This window comes from Pseudorasbora parva, chromosome 16 (assembly GCF_024679245.1).
Source record: "Pseudorasbora parva isolate DD20220531a chromosome 16, ASM2467924v1, whole genome shotgun sequence".
NCBI lineage: Eukaryota > Metazoa > Chordata > Actinopteri > Cypriniformes > Gobionidae > Pseudorasbora > Pseudorasbora parva.
Window position 1 is genome coordinate 41,282,149 of NC_090187.1, and position 22,223 is coordinate 41,304,371.

General features: G+C 37.7%; 1 long non-coding RNA gene across 2 annotated transcripts in view; it reads right to left on the reverse strand.

Annotated features, from left to right (window-relative positions):
• The window catches only part of LOC137043024 (uncharacterized), a 110,782-nt gene that overhangs the window by 60,417 nt on the left and 28,142 nt on the right, over positions 1-22,223 (reverse strand). Inside the window, exon 3 of one of the 2 annotated variants that reach the window (XR_010898406.1) lies at positions 1,185-1,351. The exons of the other annotated variant lie outside the window; for it this stretch is intronic. This is a non-coding gene — a long non-coding RNA (uncharacterized lncRNA). Of the gene's footprint in view, positions 1-1,184; positions 1,352-22,223 lie in introns of those variants that run through there. 2 annotated transcript variants of the gene reach the window in all.

Here is a 22,223-nt window from a genome sequence, read left to right on the forward strand (position 1 = left end):
AAATTTGACATAAAACACAACCCTGCTCTTTTTGTTTAATGTTTTTGTTTTAAATAGCCATTATAGAAGTATAAGTAAGAGGCATAAAAAGATGTTCAATAAGAAATGAGTCAAACATACAAAGTCAGTGCTCTATAGGCTACAATGGTAAAGTTAAACATCCTAAATATTATGAAACTTATCTTTGCCCTCAGCCAAAACGGTTTGCCATGGAACAAATTATAGATTCATGAGACGAAAGAAAACCAGTTAGATCAACACAAGATGAATTATATCTCATGTTTAACCACTACAGAGGCGTCAGAGCCAGCGGAAACGTCAGAAGGACTAGCCGAGGCTCTTTCAAAGGCGCTCTTTTTATAAATAAACCTAGATTTGATCTGACAAGTACATTCTCGCCTGAAAATCTCTTTTGTGACACATTAACAGTAGTATTTTTAAATTATGCAGGGTTTTTCATCTGCTATTGAAGCTTGCTGGTCGGTGTGAGATGCATTCTGGGATACCTGTATGTCTTAAGTCCACACAAGTCACCTCACGATGCATCCTTGATAAAAGGGATCAAGAACACATCCGGGGATTTGAACTGCACTTGGCTAGATGAACTTTGAATTGGAACAGTACTTGGGCAGCGACTGATGACGTTTCACAAGTCCACAAGAACACAAGTACATACAAAAGAGCACATATTGAGAAACGGCTCGTTTTGAACTCTCGTCCACAGGCACGTGACGCAGAAAGGGGCATTTTTATTGCTGATTAATATAAGCAGCAGGTGCTTGATCTCTTCTAATTAGGACCCGGAATTAAAGGAAAGAAGCAATTTAGGAGGATAGTATGCACAAACAGCAACAACACTGTTTATTCGTGCAGTGCACATGTAAATAAATAAATAAATAAAACAATTCTGATTTTAAGGTTGTGACATAAATACGCACAACAACCCAATTACTTTATTTAGCATTCATGTAAACACTTTGTTCAGATTCATGAATCTGAAATAATTCACTCCGAATTAAAACAAAAGGTGGATCTGTTCCTGAGAAAAGCAACTTTGTTCACTTAACTTTGTGACAAACTTTCAACAAACAGATATGAAGATTTAACTTTTTTTTAATTGGATTTTATGTATTACATTTTATTCAAGACAACTTTTAATTATGTTTAAAATAATATTAGGTGTCATCTTTTAAGAATCAAGTGTTAATGCCAGATGCTTTTTTCAACAACAAAACAATTAATTTAATGAGATTCTGCCTGTGGAGGAGGGATCGTTGGGTAATGGCTCGTTAGAGTGCGGTGCGATGTGAAGTCTATATGGATAAAGGCACAGATGACAGCATAGCAGTTTCTGCAAAGGACATGGATGTGTTATCTTCAGTTATGCTTTAGGTTATCTAGTACTATTCTCATTCTTTCTCTTAAAGCAAATCTTTAAGAGAAAAAAAAATCTAATCATGTCTCATGATTTTATCTCTATCTGAAAAGGGAAAACACAATCCATCCTCAATACAATTTAATCTGTAATTCACTAAAATTTCAGGATTTTCTCACTATAATTTCATCTGCATTAAAGGATATTCTATGGATTATTAAGGATTAATATAAAACAATGTTTGCAGATGGTAAGGAACAAGACATGTTCAGCCACAGCTCTTGGTGTTTTCACACTGTATATTTCTCAATCATAGGGTTACTTATTTTCCAGCACAGATTAATAATTACTACAAAAGAAAATTCATTAACCTAATTCAAATATCATAATATGAAACTAACATAACCTAAATACTTTTATGCTATCTATTATAAAAGACTCAAATAAAGTCTAATGGGACAAGAAAACAATGATGTTTCCAAGCAATAAATTCATTTTTCCAGCAGTGGCCCTTAGAGTCAGCTGGTTTGGCAACACGCAACACACACACACACACACACACACACACACACACACACACACACACACACACACACACACACACACACACACACACACACACACACACACACACACACACACACACACACACACACACACACACACACACACACACACACACACACACACACACACACTCTTAACACATGCTTAAGAGTCTATGATTGGATCATTACTGAAGAGATTATGTTTCTATCGTATGTTTCTATCGTATGGAAATAACATTACATTTATTTTCATCAAGAGTTCAATACATTTTTGGTCAAGATCTTGTATTTGTGATTTAAACCGCAGTTCATTGACTGGCCGCTAAAGACAGGCTCCAAAAGGGAGTCAAATCTGTATCTGCCCCATGTTAAAATGCCCAACTTTACAGCAGAAGAAAACATGTTAACAGCCTGGTACAAAAAGTGGTTTTGGTCTATATGGCTAATGCCATTCATGACAACTGTGAGGAGGGAGAATTCTTTTATAACTCGTCCATTTAAATGATAAAAAGCCTTAAAGTTCTGCATAATTATGGGAGAGGCTACCTGAGTGACAGGTGGATTGCCACTATGGTCGAATAGACAGGCGTGATTTCAGCAATCAGACACCTCAGCTCCGCCCACGTCCCGCCTCTTTTCCCATTGTCTGTTATCCGGGAGTGACACGCGGTGACGCGCTACCAAGAGGGCAACAGCCGGCTTTTAGCTTCCAAAACACTCTCTTCAGAAACCTACAGGTGACGCCATGGACACTATGTCCATTTTCTCGGCGGTCTCTCTTATATATACACATACGTATGTGTGCATAGTAACATTTAAAGGTAATAAGGGGTCAGTAAAATGATCTTGTCAAATAAATGTTGAGTATTCTAGAGAGAAGTATATTATTCGCCATGCTGGCCACATTGATGTCACTGGGGCGGTACCTTAAGGTACAAAACCGAAAAGTTACTAAAAAGTACCTTTAAGGTACTACTATGTTCCTTTAAGGTACTAATTTGCACTCTTAAATAACTTATATGCATCTTTTAATGTACTAATATGTACCATTTAGGGGTGAGTAAGGTACAAAGATGTACCTTTTCACTTTTGTACCTTGCCCCAGTGACAGAAATGTACCTTTTTTTCTGAGAGTGTACAGTTTGTCTTTACCTCCAGAAAGCTGCAGTTTAAACTATAATTTAGATATCTATAAATCTCTAAATATAATAAATTCACAAACAGAACCTGGGGTTAAATAAGATTTAAACTGACTGCGTCATAGGGTGACACAGAATGAGAATCTTCAACCACAATATGAGCAACCACAGAGCCTGATCCATTTATGCCCCCTGTACTAGTTCATAAAACAGCAACCCTGAGCTCAGAAATGCTGTCTGGGGCTGCGTATACAGCATGACAAATAGCTTACCCTGCTTTTAGCTCAGTTCAATAAGGCCCAAATTGCCACTTACACGATTTTGCTGAGAGTATGGCAGATGCGGTTGAGACAGACTGTGCAGCCTTGTGTCGAAGCAATTTGGGTCCCACATTTCAAGCAGGTAAATGCAGCTATGGAGCTAATTTTATAGACAGCTGTGAATAAAATAGAGTTTTCAGTAGATGCCTTTATTAAATCGTGGTGCTCACTGTCTGTCTCTCTGTCAGTGGATGCCAGCGGTATCTGAAAATATTCTCGGCTGTCTCCATTTCTCATGAACCATGAACTGCATGTAACTAAAAGTAGACAGATCTTTATGGAGCTTTATATTTCATGGCACTGTCCATCATCACAATGCTTGAGATGCTCAATTTGAGCGAGCTGTGAGCCGTGTGCTGAAGCAAGCCTCGTTGGGTTAATTTACAAGCTCACAGCAGCAGTATGTCTTGATGCTAGGTCAATTGGCATGACGACCTGGATGCTGACCGTGCCTCTGTAAGCGCCTTGTCTCTTTAGGAGATTAAAAGAGCATACACTAACAGAAATAATCTGCACTTCCCCCATATAATCCTAAAAATATTACTTATATTACAGAATGTAGTGATGGGAATAACCCCTTCTGTTTTTATCAAAAACAAGCCTAACTGAGTACATGAAGCATTTCTGCAGACACAGCAGCATTTCCAATGTGATATGCATTGTATAATTTATTCAATAACGATTGAAATACTTAGAACAAAAAATCCAAATCCACTACTATTTTTGCAGTTCATTGTTACAAAAGATTTCTATTTCAAATAAATGCTGGGTAAAACTTAAATATTAAAACTTAAAAATGAATAATGGTCATTAGTAATTAGTTAGTGTATTAACTAACATGAACCAACCATGAGTAGCACATGTGTTACTGTATTTGTTCATCTTTGTTAACGTCAGTTAATAAAATACAACTGTTCATGGTTAGTTCGTGTTAGTTCACGGTGCATTTTAATGTTTTAGTAAATGTTGAAATTAACGTTAAAAAAAATGCTTTATAAGTGCAGTTCATTATTAGTTCATGTTAAAGGGGTACTTCAGCGCTGGGAAGATTAATCTGTATTTAAACCGGGTCATTAATGTAGTAGAAATGTGAAATTATTTTTGAATTTGGTGCCTTCTAGACTGAGAAAAGACAGAAAATGTATTTTTGTCTCATGGGGATGAAAGACTACAATTCCCAGAATGCTTCGCTGCCCTGTGAGGCCATTCCCAAAGCCACCTACTTGATTACTGTGACTGAGTTGGAGAAGACACTACAATTAAAAACTGAACGTGTGTGTTCAATATAATGAGTGAGTCGCCGCACGAGTGTCACAGCACTGAGCACTGACTGCAGGAGTGAGATAAATGAGCTCATGATGAGAGCTGCAACTACACTCGCGGCATACATTCACAACGCGAGTTCAGTCTGGCACGTTTCAGTTCATGACTTTGCAAGCTTAACTTTTATAGAAAATAATTTGAGAAGTTAAAAGACTTACATTGCTCACCATAGCTCCGTTTAAATGAATGCCTGTAGCTGCGAGCTGAGCTGTGAGTGTGATCTCCATCCCCCATGAGCGGGTTCAAAACATGCGGGAATGGCTCCCTCTGCTGGCTGTAGTCTTTAGCCTTTGGCCAAACATTCCTCCTATGATGCAAATATCGTCAATTTGCATCATAGGAGGAATTTTTCCAGAAATAAAATGCATAAATCTCTTGTCTCAGGGGGATATGAGGGGGGAAAGCACAATAATTTGATTATACTCCAGGGTTTCTACTGATATAAAGCCATATGCTAATCGCTGAAGTAACCCTTTAACTAATGCAGTTTACTAATGACAATTATTCTAAAAAAGTGTTACCGTTTGCTGTTCTTTGAACTTTCTATAAATTCAAGAAAGTTTCTACAAAATATTGAGCAGTATATTGAGAAGGATCCCAGCATTGGGAACACGTAAATGTTTATTTTTTATTTTTATGGCATCCCGGATCGCATTGGAGGATTATATGTTTGTTTTTTAAAACTAAGTAGAGTGGAATGTAGCCTGGCTCTGCCCTCCTTCGTACTTCCACTCAATTTTAATTTTCCCTCAGTATGTCGTCTGGGTTTGCGTAATTCTCCGATCAAATTTTAACAGGTCCAATCAGCGTACAGAGGGGAGTGGCTAAGAGCGATGACGTTGATGTCATGCGCTAGTCTGAGATGGCATACGTCAAAACCAAATGTTAGCGATTGGTTATGGCAGATCCAGAGTGGCTCTGAGCAGATCCAATACTTTTAAACGTCAAGAGTTCCTGCCTTCAAGGAAGTTAACGCGTGTCAATGGACAGTGGCCAGACTCTCTGTACAAATAAAATGTCCGAGAGTCTGGTAGGACCAGGCTAGTGTTATGGAGAGTTCACAAAGAAACTTTTGTTGAAAGATGAAGCATCAACTGTACAGGATCTGACAGCAACTGCATCACAAACAGTAAGCAAACTAACTCAGAATGCTTTGTCTGTAAATGACGGTTTTATATGGATGATGCTTTCAAAACTCTTACTCGCATGCAGTAGCGAGAGGACGATGATACTGTTTCCTGTGCAGTGACGTTAGCCAATCATAATGGTGGCCGTTTACTGACAAGCCTTAAAAACTGATCATTTCAGACTGAGGTTCAAAATGAAGGTTGAAAATAATCGTTTTTCGATTCTCAAAAAAATTATATTAGCATTGAACCTCCAGTTACATTAAAATACAAATCTTTAATAAAATATATTGACTCAACATTCACATTTATGTGTTTATTTAGTAAGTAGCCTTGAAAAAAACGAATAATACACTAAATACCAGAGGTGGGACAAAGTCATTGTTATGCAAGTCACAAGTAAGTCTCAAGTCTTTGCCCTCGAGTCCCGAGTCAAGTCGAGTCAAAGATGAGTCAAGTCTCGAGTCGAGTCAGAAGTCAAAGCCAACAAGTCTCAAGTCGAGTCCAAGTCCTACCATTTTAGTTTCGAGTCACTTCAAGTCATCTTACCACAGAAATAAAAATTATACAAATCATGTATGTCTGTAAGATTTATATTTATTTAAACCTCTTTTTATACAATGACATTAAGCAAATACAGTAAAAAAAACAGAAACACTAGACCAATGCACAGCAGCTTCAGTCCTGTTTTGTGTTGACCTCATATGGCAAAACAGTTCAACTTTCAAATAGATATGGGTCCTTTTAGCCTAAACTTAGGGCATTATGGAAACATTATGGGAATATTGTTTAGCTTATTTTTGGTTTAATTTGGTTTACTTTAATAATATAATTTATTAAATTATTTTGTTTTGCTATACTTTTTATGCCAGCTTGCCATAGCCCCCCTAGCATCCCCTCGCGGCACCCAGAGGTCCCTGTCCCCACTTTGAAAAGCACTGCTATAAAGCATACGACTTCAGTTTCTGGAGGGAAAGGGCTTTCTTATGACTTTTGAAGCAGTGAAAATATTCTTAATATCGCATACACTGAAACTATAATGTATTATCGTTTACCGTAGTGTATAATAGACAATGAATATTAACACAACAACATTGATATGAGTAAAGAGTAGTTTCAAATACAGCGTGAGGCTATAAGGGATTTTCTGACATCTGTTTCATATTCTTCTCAGGTATGAAGAATACAGAGGGGTGGGGGGCCCAAAACAAGCCCAATATTATTATTATATTTATTATCATCAGTATAATTTATGATCAATAATTTATCAATAAATGACCCTGCAACATTTTAAATTGAAATCTCGTGGAGTTTAAAATGCAAATACAGATGGGATTTTACAAAATTCTTCAAGTTGCAATAAAGACTGTAAACAGAAGAGGTTTGTAGATGGAAAAAGAGAAAAAGTGACGAGAAGGATTATGGTAACTCCAGTCGGAGTTATTGCACACATATAAGGAGCACTGGTGAACATGCACACTATAAACCGTAAAAAGGATAAGCCCTGCATCTCAATGTGCAATCTGCTCTAAATAGTATTGAAAATGACTAATGTCACATAGCTACTATTTAGGATTATTATGCACTTTTTTACAGTCTATGATTGGGAGTTAGTGCCCAGGAAAACACTGAGAGTGCTGCAATATAGAGACATGTTTATAATAATATACATTCGAACCATACCTACTGTTATTATTAGTAGCCTATACTTTTTTTTATTATTTATTTTTATTTTTATAATAGCCAAATAATAATAGTCATAATAAATAGCCTACATTATAAAACATATTTTTAAGATTAAATTAGGTGGCTTACCTCCCTGTTTCCTCTCCATCTCTGTATATCTTTGCTGGTTGCATTGTTTGTAAAAAAAAAAAAAAAAAATGTATTCGTCTTTTTACGTCTATGAACTATCATTACATTTATCACATCACATCACATGCCTGCACGTTGAACGCGATTTTTCTTCAAAGAGGGGAAGGAGACGGGATGTATGAGGACGAATGAATACAGCACTTGTATCGTTGCACTATGTCTATTAGCTGTGAGAGACAGTTTCAGTCAATGTATTTGGACAAAACAGTGACCATAAATGTAAAGAAACGAAGTTGCTTGTCAAATTTTCCTAACAAGCAACCACATTTTTTCAAATAAGCCCAAAAAACCGCGACCTGCAACTCGAGATTTTTTTACAGCGACTTGCCAAAAAAAGAAGCCCAAAGTCACGTGTTATACGCGGACTTGGTAGCTATGGATACTGTCGAATCAAACCAACGTGGGACTACGGTGATTGGATGTCGTGACACGTGCTGGCAGCGCGCGTGCTCTCTGCATGCATACAGGTGTAGCTTTTTTTCACTGAGAGCAGCCCGGCTGTGTGAAAGAAAAATGCCCAAAAAGTAGCAAGTCTTCTCGAGTCATGAGGCTCAAGTCCAAGTGAAGTCACAAGTCATTGATGTTAAAGTCCAAGTCGAGTTGCAAGTCTTTGTACATTTTGTCGAGTCGAGTCCAAAGTCATCAAATTCATGACTCGAGTCTGACTCGATTCCAAGTCACATGACTCGAGTCCACACCTCTGCTAAATACAAGTATATTGCACTGTTAGTATTTTGGCTAACACAGCTTGTAAATAAAAGTGATTTCCATACGTTGCTGCAAGCCAATCAAAATCCCAATATGAAAGCGAAAGATGTAAACAAACCAAATAACATGTTTAAGCAACCCAGGGCACCTTGAACAGTCAATACTCAGATTCATTTTTGCTTTTCACATGGCTGCTTGATTTTTTTGTGTGTGAAACGCACCTACAGGCTGCCATTACAGCTCCATCTGTGACCAAAACTCATTTCTCTGTTTGTCTTCGCGCTGTGTATATTTTACAGCCAGTGATTTGCGATTGGTGTTTGGTCGGCTGTTTGCATACGTTATTGATTTTCTCCTAAACGCTCAGGGTGCAGAAAGGAATAAATAATCTGTGCAAAATTATTGCCTCCATGGCAAGTTCAGCTTTGTTTGCGGAGGCTCTCTGGTGCGCTTTTTTAATCACACTGTGTTAATTGTAGCCTGAATTCACCAAAGCCAGCAAGACTGCTGTAGGATTACAGGCCTGTTTCATTCGCTCGAGAAAAAGTAAACATGAATTCACATTCAGTGAAAATCTGCCAGGCCCTCTCCGCCGCCCCCACACACACCCATGGATGTCAATGCAGATAAAATGTAAGATGCTGCCTCTCTGCATCCACAGCTGAGCTACCGCACCTCTTCAATGTTCTCTTGAATCTAACAAGACTGCAGAAAAATGTCAGTTGACCTTCCATAATGCAAGTGTATTTCTGTCTTGTGAGGTGAGGTAACACTGCATTGCATATACATACACACACACACACACACACACGCACACACACACACACACACACACACGTCTGTTCACTATCTTTGTGGGGACTCTCCATAGACGTGATGTTTTTTATACTGTACAAACCGTATTTTCTATCCCCCTACACTGCCCCTGCCCCTAAACCTACCCATCACAGGAAACATTCTGCATTTTTACTTTTTTCAAAAAAACTCATCCTGTATGATTTATAAGCATTTTGAAAAGTGGGGACTGCTGGCTGGTTCCCACAATGTAAGTCTCAGGTTTTACTATCCTTATGGGGATATTTGGTCCCCACAATGTAATATAAACAAGGGCACACACACACACACACACACACACACACACACACACACACACACACACACACACACACACACACACACACACACACACACACACACACACACACACACACACACACACACACACACACACACACACACACACACACACACACACACACACACACACACCTAAATTGTTAAATATATTACAAATGTAAAGTATCAAAATGTATTATGTAATTTAATGTTTTTAAGGTTGGGATTCAGATTATTTTCATTTGGTGTAAGGGAACTGAAAACTAAATTAAACACGATAAAATAAGATATTAGAAAAATAGTATATTTTTAACGCAAAAGAGTGAAATACCAACAGCAAGAATCATTCTCAAAAAATGAAAAAAATGTGATAAGTTTCACTAAATATTTATTATTATTAAAACCTTTATATATTGTTATAATATAAATCTTTGTAATTTCACATAAAATAAGATTAAAACACAAATATTTTACCAACTACGAATTAGATATTACCAACTATCCTCGGAAATTCTGTAATTACATATTTTTTATAATATATTTTTTTAATTAAAAATGATAACATTTAATATTAAAATATATTATACTTTATTTATTTATTAATTAATAAATTAGACAAGATTTATATGAAACAAAATAGATGCAATTTTGGACCTCAATGAAGTTAGACAAGTTTATTGACATCAGATTTGTAGGTTGAGCACACGTTAGATCTGTGTGTGAGTTGCATGTAGGCCAGACAAGACGTGAGTCCCTGGGTGGGATGTTTTTAAAAAATCATGCTGTAGGCAGCCCAGTCTGAGCTGATGAGAGTCTGATTGAAACCGCAAAAACATTCCCAAAAATGTCATCTAAATGTTAAGTGTGTGAAGTTTTAAATGATAAAATACCTTCTTCTATCCCAGCATGCAGAGACAACTACAAGTTTCATATTCAGCTCTTTTAAATTTCTGGAGAAAAATGCTTTTCACCCACATCTACCAATAGGAGCCAATTGTAAATATATATATATATATATATATATATATATATATATATATATATATATATATATATATATATATATATATATATATATATATATATATATATATATATATATATATATATATATATATATATATATATCGTATAAATCATGTAATTTAGACATTAGTATCAGCCTCAGACGCCACCCACACAGACGTCTGATGCATATCCACACGTAAACACTTCAGGAGTTTCAAAATTGTCACCTGATTGGTTGAATACTACAGGATTTTCGGGAGACGTGTGTGTCGCGTTCTTTAACGGTCTGCCTGGAAACAAAGATGCTGAAGCCAAACCCCCTCATGGAAATGTTTACAACTGTGACAATAAGCGCTTATCAGGATCAGCTAAACCCTGCGTTTTCAAAAGTATATCAAGTTTGTAAAGTATTTAAAGTTTAGTTTACAGGGTTTTACACACCGATTTGTTATTGTAGGGACATCGACGTCACACCCCTAAACATGACAAATAAGAAAACAAACTGTGATTGGTTGCTTTAAACATCAACCTTGCCCAATGAAAGCTGTTATAGATTTGCTTATGTACTAGCATAGCATACATCTACCTCATTTGCCGGTTATATTACATTAGGTAGCCTATGTTTTTTTTGCTTCCAATATAGTTCCCAATTAAACGTTTCAAATTAATCACGTGTGTGTATTATTATAGCCTATACTGTACCACAATAATATTATAGTATAAAAATAATTATAAATTACAGAGCATATGTTGCAACAATACTTATTCTTATTGGGGAAAAAAAGATTGTTATGCATGATCATGTTTCCAGTTTGTTTTATTATACAATAGGCATTCATTTTATATTTCAAGCGTGTTGTTTTTGCACCTAATGTAATAAGCATCATAATAGTTAAATAGGTTACAATTAGGAGGCAAGTTTTGATTAGGCATTGGGTCCTAAAGGAGATTACTCAAGACACCTCAGTCTGAATGTTTGCCATGTTGCATTAAATCAATGCCATTCCCAAATTCTCTCCTATGTCTTCATGGGACATTAAAGAGTCCAATGGACATGGACTGCAGAATTTTGCCAGAAGTAGTAGATCATCCGTTCACTGTTTTATCAATACTGTGAATTCGAGCATACTAATCTTTTCTCTAGGGATGTCATCTCTCCTCATGTGATAAGTGAAATCTGAAATAAGGTTTGTTTGGATACAGCCACATACTTCCAAGTAGTCTTTTGCAAGCTAAGCAACTACCATTGAGATGAATTGCTAAGGGATAGCTTTCTACTGGTATTATAGACCTTGTTGAGCAAACCACCGAAGCCTTGACCTCCTGGTCTATTTTTTGTAATTCTGTAAAGAGATTATACCAGTTTTGTTGGAACAACCTTTGCTATCCCAGAGACTAATCTACGCTTTTTCATGCAGTCAAACAGCAAAGACCTGAAATCTGAATAAAGAGAGTCAGTTGGTGGATGAGAGTACATCTGTAAAATAAACATGTGGGAGAATAAACATGAATGCATGATCACAGAAAGAGAGAGAAAGATCGCCTTTAGCAGAGTAATACAACCTAGTTAACATGACTGCAACACTTAATCTGAGGGACTCGGTAACATCTCTCAGGAGAGAGAACTGCTTTCATTTTAGACATCAGAACATGAATTGCCCTGACGTATGGGTGTCTTGTAAAGATCAGAGCCATACTTTCTTAGGTTGGGAGAGTATAATGCACAAAGCAGCACAATGTAGTGGTGCTCGTTTCTAACATACGCAATTATGGAAGTGCCCAATGGCACAAAACCGAAACCTTCTCGGCTGTCAGAAAGAGCCTCTCTGCAGACTGCCGAAGTGGAGCATCACAGAGGCGAGAAGAAAAGAACAAAGTGACAGGGACGGTCTTATTTCCTAGGGTTCTTCGGGGAGCAGATGCAGGCAATCTCATTTAGTGTTGAACATGAGACGAGACGTGCCTCCTCCTCTCTCGCTCGCTTTCACTCTGGCTTTATCTCACTCGCACACGCAAACTTGTTGGTGTCTGATCATGTGGGCTTTGCTTGAGTTGTAGAGAGCTGCCACTCATCCAATGGTTATGAAGTGACAAAACCCTTGGCGGTAATTTCAGCAAAAAGCTTGGCAGTGTAGAGGACTGTGGCTGAATGCGATTGGCCCCCAGATGCCTCTTTTGGAAGATGGCAGGATAGGCGGCTTGAAAAATGCATTGAAATTTTGAGAGAGCGAGAAGGAACGAGTGGAGTTGGAGAGAAACTGATTTTCCACAGGTGCGATTTTGGAGTTGGATACATTTCAAAGCCTTCGGGTGCATATTTTAAGCCAAAATTGGTGTTGTGAATTAGCCAAACTAATTATTTGTTCTTTGATTTTTGTGGACGTGCAGTCTGGAAATCAGTACGTAGAGCTCACAAGAATGCAAACATATACATACATTACTGCTCCAGTTCGGACACACAAGAGACCCAGTGAAAGGCTTCTCATTTCCAGCATATTATTAAAGCCATAATCAACTGGGTATCACGGTCCTCCCCTTGTCCCTTATGTGGTTGTAATTACACCGACATGCAAGCGAAGTGATTTTCGCTCCCTCCAGAATGAACACCACCTCTTAAACCATCCAGTCAGGTCACTCAGGGAGCCACACGCAATTTCCATCCTCATTCAATTCAATTCCTGGAGCATGCAAATGGGATTTCTCATTGTTTGCTTGACTGCTCTGATAGTAGTTCTTATTTGCAGGACGTCACCTTATAACCACAATGCGTAATATGTGAATACATGAGGTCATGTCATATTTTCATATATTATACATTACTGGAATATGTGTTTAATTCATGACTGAGATAGTATGGAATCATTTTGCTCTTCAGTGCTCTATCTTGGTATAATTTCTCGACATTACTGAATCCCTCTACTGATTTGACAGTATACTGAAGCCGTTTTTGTGAAACTATTTTTGTGAAATATTTATATATATATATATATATATATATATATATATATATATATAGATTATACGATATATATATAGATTATACGATATATATATATATATATATATATATATATATATATATATATATATATATATATATATATATATATATATATATTCTATTGTCCCTTCCATATTAAAATGTAATAATTAAAATATATGACTCTAAATATTATTTTATGCAAACCACATAAAATCCATTGTTTAATATAAATATTCATTCAAATATTCATATATATATATATATATATAATTATTTTTTTGTGAAAAATTTGTGAACAAATAAAAGTGCCTAAAAATCATAATTAGGGTAATTTTAATCAAACTAATTTGTTAAAGTTCAACTAAATACATAAATTGCGATTATACAGTATATATAATTATAAATTATATTATCCCTTCCATATTAAAATGTAATAATTAAAATGTATGACTAGAATATTTTATGCCAGCCACATAAAAAAAAAAATGTAACCTAAAATATAAGTTAACACCAAATATTGTGGGGAAAAAAAATCTTATCTAGGGTAATTTTAATAAAATGCACTTTCTAAAGTTCAGCTAAATATATAAATGCCCCTCCCACATGCATGCTCCTCCCACATGCATTCAGTAAAACGCATAACTACATTATTTTATGCAAGCATCATAAAAATAATTATGAATATTTGTATATAAACATTTTATACACAAAACACGTATGCATATGTATGTATAAAAAACTGTGCAGGTGCATTTATATAAAAATGTATATGTATAAAAAAACATAACACTGAAATACATTAACCTAGTGCTATATAAATTAATATACTTTTCAATATTCCGCTACGTAACATTAAAGGGTGTCAAGTTAGTACACGAGAGACAACATTGATTCCATTTGTGGAATATCTAGAGCATGTTCAGGGAGAGAGATGAGTGTAGGTGTTCATGGGTAGGTGGAATAACCGCCCTTATCTATTTTTCTGCTCCGAGTTTGTTTGTACGTGCAGAGCCAGACTATTTTAAAAGTTTAAAGTATGAAGAACTTGGTAAATGAGAGATGCAGCAAACCCAATTCGGTTTCATGCATTAGCATATATATTTTGTGCATTTTTACATAACTTCCAGTCTCTTCTCAGTTGCCCCACATTAAAAACAGAATCTTAGCAGGGCACCAGTACTTCACGGTTTTGGGTACTTCTGAGATCAGGCATGAGTGATGGCCAGTACCCTGCTGAAAAATCCTGCATTGGATTGGTTTTGCATCATGGGAAGCTGGTTGCTGGTTTGCTCTAACCAGCATAAATGTTTTTTTTTCAGTATTCTGGTAGTGTAGAGCCTGGGGCAGAACACAAGGACAGAGACAGGGTAAACAGAGCTGCTGTAAGCAACTTCAGCCAGGGCAGAAAATGAACCTGTGCTCCCTCTTTCCTGGGATTAATTTATTTCTTGCTCCCGTTAAAGTGTCTAGATGAGCTGAGTGACAGCTAGGAATGCGCTGAAGAGGTCTGGACTCTTCCTGTCTGTTGCACTGACCGCGACGGTTTCTCTCTTTGATGTGCGTTTCTTAGTGAGGAAGTGCTGCAGTGGACTGTGAAGGCTGTTACTTTAAATAGTGCCTTAAAAACTGCTTGACACTCTTATCATTCCAAAAATAGGAAACCTCAAGACAAATGTATAGGACAGAAAAATCATGCCTGAGATTGTCTCAGTTGTTTCATGTAGACATTGTTGGAGATCAAATTTAGATGTTTCTACTGAGAAAAGACACCAGTAATCTCATAAACTTCTTTAAATAAAGAACATAACTTGAAATAACTTGATAATAAACATTCGACAGAAAGGCAACATTTCTCATTTTCATTTAATTTGAAGGATTAGTTCACCCAAAAATGAAAATTCTGTCATTAATGACCCACATGCATCTTCAGAACACAAATGAAGATATTTTTGTTGAAATCCGATGGCTCAGAAAGGCCGCCACTGGTCACAATGCCATTTCCTCTCTCAAGACCCATAAAGGCACTAAAGACGTCGTTACAAAGCCCATCTCACTGCAGTGGCTCTGCAATCATTTTATGAAGACACGAGAATAGTTTTTGAGTGCAAAAAAAAACCTCTAAATAACGATTTATATAGTGATGGGCCGATATCAAAACACAGCTTTCTGTAGCCTCGAAGCTTAATGAATCAGTGTATCGATTCATGATTCGGATCACCAAAGTCACGTGATTTCAGCAGTTTTGCGGTTCTTGAGAAAGGCCTTTCTGACTTATGGGTGTCAAACGACATAAGGTAATTAATTACAGCATTTTCATTTTTGGGTGAATTAACCCTTTAAGTTTTGCGGTTCTTGGGAGAGGAAATGACATTGGTGTTATTGGAGGCCTTTCTGACTTATGGGTGTCAAACGATATATGGGTAATTAATGACAGCATTTTCATTTTTGGGTGAATTAACACTTTTAGTTAAAGTAACAATTATCTCAAATAAAATATGAACATATGAAATATGAAAACCAAAAACTATCTTAATTAATTTGTCTAGGTCAGGCATAACATTATGACCACTGAGACAGGTGACGTGAATAACACTGATTATCTCTTCATCACGGCTCCTGTTAGTGGGTGGGATATTAGGCAGCAAGTGAACAATTTGTCCTTAAAGTTGATTTGAGTGAGTTTGACAAGGGCCAAATTATGATGGCTAGACGACTGCAGCTTCAAAACTGCAGCTCTTGTGGGGTGTTCCCGGTCTGCAGTGATCAGTATCTTTTAAAAGCGGTCCAAGGAAGGAACGGTGGTGAACCGGAGACAGGGTCATGGGCGGCCAAGGCTCATTGATGCACGTGGAGAACAAAGGCCGGCCCGTGTGGTCCGGTCCTACAGAAGAGCTACTGTAGAAGGCGGCCTGGCCTGATGAATCAAGCTTTCTTTTACATCACATGGATGGCCAGGTACATGTGCATCGCTTACCTGGGGAACAGGTGTGATGCTTTGGACAATGTTCTGCTGGCAAACCTCATGTCATCCATGTGGATGTTACTTTGACACGTACCACCTAACTAAGCATTGTTGCAGACCATTTACAGCCTTTCATGGAAACGATATTCTCTGGTGACTGTGGCTCGTCCAGCAGCATAATGCTCCTGACACAAAGTAAAAAATGTTTCAGGAATGGTTTGAGGAGCACAGGAACGAGTTTGAGGTGTTGACTTTGCCTCCAAATTCCCCAGATCTCAATCCAATCGAGCATCTGTGGGATGTGCTGAACAAACGAGTCCGATCCATGGAGGCCTTTTAAAATGAATTCTCGCAAACGGTTAAGTAAATATTGGAGGGTAAATGGTGCATTAATAGAACTTAATCTTTAGCAAAAATGTCACATTCTTCAGTTGTGAGGCTTTGCAGTCCTTTCTACATATAGGCTTAGATCACACTGTCCTTCTAAATGTCCTTGAGAAGGTTTTGGTAATAACCTGCTTTTCTTGTACACCTTTATTAGCTGGCTATCCCGCATGGATCGGCATATCTGTTTACACAGGACCAATGCACCTGTTCTATTCCACTGGCTTAACGTGAGCCATTCCTGTGGAAACCCTCATACCAGATGAGTGAGTGTTTAGTCGCAGGTGTGCCAGAACTCATAACCTGACCAAGGATACTGCTTTTATCCAGATAGAGCTGTTATCAGCATGCTGCAGCCGGCAGGCTTTAGCGGACCTCTCTTTTTCCCCCAGAACGTTTCAAAGGGGGTTTCCTTCAAAGGAAGCAAAAGAGAAAGTTTCACAAGGATTTAACCCTAAACAGGCCCCCTAGCTGTGGATTAGGTCATATGCAGGGGGAAGAACACAAGACGGAGACATTTTAGCATTTGTATTACCAGTCGGACCTCTTGAATCTGACGGTGAAGTTATCTAAGGATTCTTGCTCAGCTATTCAACAACACGTCTATGATGTTTCTGTTTAATACTGTTCATAAGGTGAAAGCTCCTTGGTCTCTGAGCAATGAAATATAATCTCAAAACTTAATATACTTCTGTGAGCAACATGGGTGCCTGAGAGTCCTTTCAGGTAGTTGTCCACTTTATTTTATAGCTTTGTGAAGAACAGAAAATAGTAACACTACTATCGGCTTAGATTCAATCGGAAGGAGGAATAAAACAAATGAGTAGAGGATGCAAGGACACTTCTCATTCTTGCCCGTCTAAAACAAAGAGTGACATGCTGAAACTAATTTAAAACATTTCTATTTTATTCAACAACTGAGTCCATGCTAACTGTGTTCATTTAACACAAACTACATTAACAGTGGGTGCGTTTACATGCACACCAGTAAGCTGATAAATAAAAAAAATCAGCTTATTGAAATAACCAGTTTTCCCCGTTTACATGCAAACCAGTAAACGGACAACGCAAGTTAACCGCGTTTACATGACTATTTATAAACCGGGTTATTTACAAGTAGTGCCGTCAAAAATAATAATGTCCATATATCTGACTCTGAGTTTTTCAAATGTTACGTCAGTTGTGATGTTAAATAAAGCGTGCACTGTGTCAGCGGGAGATTTACGGCTCATATTATCCCTCATCAGTTACAGATGCAGCGTTTTGACTGAACCTCTTCTACTTCTGCTGCATGAGAAAAGAGAACACATCTTTACAATTTTCTGGGTCTTAAACGAGTCTGCGTTTGTGATATATGTTCTTATTTCATGTAAAACGCTAGCTCGCTCTGTCTGGATGCATTTAAATCTGCTCTAAGTTTGTGTTTTTGTCACCTATTGTGCATGCGCACTTCAATAAGCCGACAGAAAGCAGGTTAATGTGTTTCCATGCAGCGCGAAATCGAGGTAAGAGGCAAAAAAACACCTGTTCCGACCGGTTCATGCTTACGCCGTTTATGACATTACTCCGTTAAAAGAAAACGGGTTACCGCATTTACATGACCATGTTCATTGTCGGCTTATTAGGCATAATCGGCTTAAAGCCCATCTTTCAAGTTGAAGATCACTGTGAATGAACGTGTAGATAAATAGCATAGGATCTTGACTTGCGTGAAGAAATTAATCATAAATGTGCATTAAAACAGTTTTTTAAAAGAAATTGTGAGTAAAATTACTTCCGTTGTGAAAAACGCTCTGATCGGAAGTGACGCAACGGCCGGTAAACATCGTCTCTTTGTAATGGAGTCAGACAGCGAAGAGGTTGCAGTTGGGATAAATGTCAACTCTTACGATGGGCTATTGCCGTATAATTACGAGCCGCCTAGGCGAGAGGGGGGTCAGGGAGAGTTAAGGGGAATGGTAAATGGACAGAGGAGATAGAGTTGTGGGATAACTACGTACACGTTGCGGCATTAGTTTTGGCTTTTGTTCACACAGCGCTCGTCCCGGGTCGAACCCCCCAATGTTACTAGGTCTCCGACCCGGGTTCAATTCGGTAATTAATTCCGCGACGTGGTTGCTTTCACACAGAAGGCGACCCGGCAATGTTCCGGGAATATTGCGGGTCCGACGTGCAGTGTGAAAGGGCTTTGGTGAGTGACCACAGGGTATAGCTAATTGTGGCTAACGTTGTCTCCATGTTTATCACATTGCAGTATCTTTAATAAATCATATTTAGCAATATTGTTGTCGACTTTCTTGTTTTTCAAGCATCCATGTAGATTGCCAGCAATATGTGTCTTAAAATAATTAATTTAGATCCCAGATTTTAAATGAATGTTGTAGGATGTAGGCTATAGCTTACATCTGTGACGGTCAGATAGGGATAGACATTCTGTGCATTTCTACACAACATAGCTTATCGTAAAATAATTTTGTAGAAATTGCTAGCTGATGTTTAATCATTAACTGCTTTTAGACCTAGGCGTCCGCATGTTCTGCTTCTGCAGATGTCAAGCGTTTGGGCCGTGTATCTGAACAACATAACCGGACAGCTGGAATTCCGACCTTAGTCGGCTGTTATACTACTACACCTCTTAGTATTTCTGACAGACATGAGCTCACATGTACTGTGGAGTACGTGTATGAAAGCAGTTAGTCTTTCGGCTAGGATGGGAATATGCTGTTCATGTAAATACAGCCATTGTAACAACGATCTTTTATTGATTCACCATTGTGACGACTCAAACCTACTATAACTATAATTACGATAACGACAATCTCTATTTTCTGTTTCCACCTCTCAGACTACGTAAACCCACAATGAGAGCCTGGGCTGCAGCGCCTATGTTTGCCTGTCGTTGCGTCATATGACGCGTTCTCTGGGAAAAGGCGGGTTTTTGGAGCGTAGCTTAGATCAGGCACTTTTTTTCTTAATTTCTGCGCGTGGGTGTTGTAAAACATATGAATTCTTATGTATGTCTTTTTAAATTGACATTTTCATACAATATTCTGTATAAAATTAGTTATAAAATTAAATTGAAAGATGGCCTTTAAGAACGTGCATGTAAACGCACCCAGTGACAACTAAAAAAATCATATTAAATGATGAGTATCAGAGTTATTATTCATAGATTCTACAACTTTCTCAAAAAATGCTTATCTGATGCAAGGACTGCAGCAAATAAGGCAAGAAAAAAAAACTGACAGTGTAGTATACAGATACTTCACATCCTTCAATCATTATCATTAGCTTTTGCTGTTTTAAGAAACATTTTGAAAATTAAAAAAATATATTTTTGTTTTTTATTTCAATGAAATGAGTGTACTATGCTTTTTTTTCTTTTTCGTAAATATTTTTTATTAAATATGTGTATTTTTAGGGGATTTTATTGTACTAAATTATATTTATGCAGTAGTTTTAATCAATGTATTCACTTTTTCAGTATAGACCTGGACATGAAATATACAACTAATATGGTCATAAATCTTGAATGCTTTGGAGCATGGACTTTGGTCTCTTTTTAAAGAAGATACAATTATATTTAAACACATTTCTATACCACACTGAGTGATTAGTTACAAAGTTTTTGCTTCTCTTTTTTCCTATAGTCACTTCCAAAACTTTATAGAGAGAAGTTAGGAACTTGGCCAGAAGTGAATTATTGATGTGGGCTAGTGACTACAGAATAAAGAAGCATTTGCTTCGTGTGGGTTTGCCTGAATTAATCATAACATGAGACTAAGATGGGGGATGAATTCTCTTTCTTTACAAAACCCACCAATTTTCCAGTAAATGACAGATGTCTTCTTGCGAACCTGGACCCAGCCATTATCAACAGCATCAGTTTACTGTGCACATCAAACATTCAGCAGACGGTCTATTGTCTGTACTGCGTTCTTGCATTTTCCGCCTACAGTGTAAAACATGCGCAACATGCAATTTTGACATCAGCATTCCCAACGTCTCTGTCGACAGAAATGTTTGAAGGAACCATCGGCAGAGTTAATTGACCCATGATTTGTAATGTAATGGAACTTGATGACAGTCTGCAGTGTTTAACTGCAACATTTCAAATATATAGAATTAGACTATGAATCGTACACTAACATTTGTTCATACCTTAAGAGTCTGAACAAAGGAAGTAGACTTCAGACATCCCCTACATACCCCTACATACTAGCCATAGCTATAGTTTCCATGGAGACATACTGACTGTATAAGGCCTGTACAGTTCCGACATGCAGATGTGTGCAGTGGTCCAAGAGCAATAGAGCTTCATTGAGATATTAAGGTTGACATTTCTTGCAGCCAAACACAATGTCAAGCCCCTTTCCCACTGGATTTGTGGTGCGGTTGATGTGGTAAGTAGCGTTGACTGCGGGGTGGAGTGGGGGCTGTATGAGTACACTGCAACAGAAAGCAATGGACTGTTGATTCATCCCCCGTGTCTGTGGGCTGGCACACTTGATCAATACTAATCCCCTCATCCGTCACAGGTCATGTCCAGTTGTACATCTCTCACTGTCAGCACATGAGTGCGCATGAAGTGATTCTCAGGACACTGGTTTAACAGTCCTCTGGGATGAGATGCTAAATAAAATTCAGTTTTCTGTTTCTCATTATATTCAGGGTGCTGGATGATTTAGATTTAGACTTATTGCTTCATTTAAAATGCAATACTCTTAATAAAGCATAAAAATACACAAGACAAATATTGGGTAAAATAGGATCTTGCGGTCTTGTGCAACTTTTCGTCAAAGGGATAGTTCATCTTGTAGAAATTAAAAAAATGAACCTCATTGGTTCTTGCTGAAGCTCAAACGTGCTGCGTAACACGAGAATGAACCTCATTGGTTCTTGCTGAAGCTCAAACGTGATGCGTAACACGAGAATGAACCTCATTGGTTCTTGCTGAAGCTCAAACGTGATGCGTAACACGAGAATGAACCTCATTGGTTCTTGCTGAAGCTCAAACGTGCTGCATAACATGAGAATTAACCTCATTGGTTCTTGCTGAAGGTCAATTGTGCTGCATAACACGAGAATTAACCTCATTGGTTCTTACTGAAGCTCAAACGTGCTGTGTAACACGAGAATTAACCTCATTGGTTCTTGCTGAAGGTCAATTGTGCTGCATAACACGAGAATGAACCTCATTGGTTCTTACTGAAGCTCAAACGTGCTGCGTAACACGAGAATGAACCTCATTGGTTCTTGCTGAAGCTCAAACGTGCTGCGTAACATGAGAATTAACCTCATTGGTTCTTGCTGAAGGTCAATTGTGCTGCATAACACGAGAATGAACCTCATTGG